At 48.2% G+C, this 2,678-nt stretch overlaps 1 long non-coding RNA gene across 1 annotated transcript; it reads left to right on the top strand.

The window, feature by feature from the left end:
• The first annotated feature begins 1,253 nt into the window (after nucleotides 1–1,253).
• LOC141578490 (uncharacterized) lies at nucleotides 1,254–2,324 on the top strand. Its single transcript, XR_012508875.1, has 4 exons — nucleotides 1,254–1,279; nucleotides 1,965–2,025; nucleotides 2,138–2,173; nucleotides 2,249–2,324. It is a non-coding gene; the product is annotated as an uncharacterized LOC141578490 (long non-coding RNA).
• Nucleotides 2,325–2,678: the final 354 nt, after the last annotated feature.

Genomic DNA, 2,678 nt, shown 5'->3' with positions numbered 1-2,678 from the left:
TGTTTGTACTTAGTTTGAGATTTTAGCAGGTTCTTGGACCAGATTTAGTCACTTCATTATCTGGATCCCCCTAGGTCCATTTTTATTTTCCTTAGGTTTCAACCACATCAAAGTGTCATGACTTGCCATGTGTCTATCATTTTTAATAAACTCTAGACATTGGGTAGAAAATAGAGAAAATTTGAGGCCTCGTGTGAGGTTAACTTGCTGCAGAGAAGGTGGGCATTACAGCTGGCAGGTGGTCAGGGAGCCAGCAGTGCTACATCCTGTTAACCTGGTTAGCAGCTGAGATCAGTCAGTGCAGCCAGCTTTCGTGAGGCCCGTGTGTCTCCTGTCCACCTTTGTTTCTGGCATGTAGCTCTCGTGGATCCCAGCTAAGTCCTGTGGGTCTCTCTAGGGATCACCTTCGCTGACGGACCGTGAGCTCCAGCTGCCTGACTGTGGTGCCCGTGCGTAGGGGACACCGGCTGCTGGGCTGCTCTGCATCTCAGTGGTTTCCTCTGCAGTTATCGGTTGACCCCCGGAGAAGGTGGGCCCAGTCCTGGGCTTTCTTCTTCTCCATCTTGGCCTCATGTCCCTTTCTGGCTTGTTAGCAATTTGGTACATTCGATCATGGATTTCATAATTTGTTCAGAGTTTCCTGTCATTCTCAGGGAGAGGTCATGGACATCACACCCATTAACCCGCTTTCAAAAACAAACATTTTCTTATATTTCCTAAAGGATCAGGTTTTGCTCCAGGTTTTGACTGAAATCTGGGCTCTCTGTGGGAGAAATCAAACAAGTCATGAACGCTTGTTTACCCTAATGTGTTTGGTTGTGATGACTTGGTCAGACCCTGATTCCCACGTTGAAACACAGTGAGCTCTCGCTGTCCCAGGCACAGGAGCCTGAGCCTGGTGGGGAGGCGTAGAGCACACCTCACGTGGGCTTTTCCTGTGTGTTTACTTTATGCATAAATGATTAGGGGTGGGGACGCTGAAGGGAAGCCCGGATACCAAACACTTGCCAGAGGCCTGGGTGTAGTTTTTTCATATTTATTAGTGGGGGTACTTTAATTCTTTCCTGTGTATTTATCAGCCTGAGCATTTATGGGGAAGGGCGAAAGGAACATGGAATTCTTCCCTTCCAGTTTCTGGGAGGGAAACTGGCAGAATTTCAGAGTTTCTTTCCCCTCTCAGGAAGGTGGACATGAACGGATGTGAGCTGGTGGGAAACCAGCAGCTGTTGGCAGCAAAGGAGGAGGCAAATTTCGCTGAAGAGGAGACAAGATGGTACAAGTGAGTTCAGCTCCTCTGCACCTGCGGCTCTGAAAACACCTGTTGGATTTTTTGAAAACTTTTCTAAAATGTTTAGACACAATATCATAAACCGACCCAAACAAAAGACATTTGTATACATGGCTTCACACAGGAGGAAAAGTGTTAAGTTTTACACATGTTAAGTTAAACGTTTAACTTTAAAAAGTATTAAGTTACTAAGAATTTCCTGGTCCCAGTGCTGGCCAGACTGAGAGGAGAGACAGTTCACAGAGATGTTTCTGAAGGTGCTATAAACCGTTCTCACCCTGAGGATAGCAGTTTAGTGTAGAGTCAGTCGGACCAATAAACATTCCCGTGCTGCTGGGGAGACCCAGGGGTAAGAAGTAGGGTCAGGATGTAAGGAAAGGAAGAATCAAGCTTTGTGATGAAAGATGCTCAGCACAGGACACGTGAGGGAAATGCTGAGAACGGGAGGGGGAATTGTGTCAGGGCAGAACCGGGCAGGCGTTCAGTAACAGTGACGGAAGGAGTGGCTGCAGAAACAGCTTTGCACCTGCCGTGCTTCTGCAGCCGTGTGCAGTGTGTCTTGAGCGGTGAGATGATGTGTGTGAGTGTGCAGTGCAGATAACGTGGACTGGGGCAGGTTATTTAACAGCATACCCAGCATTGTGTCTTCTCTGATGGAACAATTTGTAACTCATAGGATAAGACTTGAAGAATGTCACGGGCAAATGCGGGAAGCAGAGATCACTTGGAGACACCAGGTAACCTGCCTTCCTCCTGACACAGCGAGTCCTCAGCACCTGATGCAGACAGTTATTGTGGCCCTGAGAACCCCTAGCCATGGGGTATTTCTTGATGTGTTGACTTTTTCAGGTCACTCTTGCCGAGAAGAAGGCCCAAGACAGCTCGGTAAGAATTTGTTTCCTTCCTTCCCTTTGTGCACAGTCGGCCACAACTGAACGTGGAGGTGTTTTTCTCCCACAGCTCAGGGCTCAGGAGCTGGAGAGGGAAATCTCTGAATTGAGAAGGGAAAACTCTGACCTGAGAAGGGAAAACTCTGACCTGAGAAGGGAAAACTCCTCTGAGCTGAGAAGGGAAGTTGCCCACCTGAAACAGAGGTACAGAATTTTGACACATTTTTACGGGTGTTTTGAGATTTTTAAGGACTGGTTGTTTTGTGCCTAGTAGAGGAATTGGTGGTGTAATTTGTATTGAAGCCATTCTTTATCTTTAAGATTGGATGCAATCTGCAGACGGAGGCAGACAGAGGAATACATGAGGCAGGAGCCCACCCCAGGAAGACCGTACAGGCTGCACCCTCCCCTGAGAGGTAAGGAGCGCACTGTGAAGTGCGGCAGCTCCATTTCTGCAGCAGGAGCCGCCCAGTGGGCTGCTTGTCCCCATGGGTAGTTGT

The sequence above is a fragment of the Camelus bactrianus genome, chromosome 8 (assembly GCF_048773025.1).
Source record: "Camelus bactrianus isolate YW-2024 breed Bactrian camel chromosome 8, ASM4877302v1, whole genome shotgun sequence".
NCBI classification, from domain to species: Eukaryota; Metazoa; Chordata; class Mammalia; order Artiodactyla; family Camelidae; genus Camelus; species Camelus bactrianus.
The sequence above is the reverse complement of the archived record's forward strand: the minus strand, read 5'-3'. Positions and strand labels throughout refer to the sequence as shown.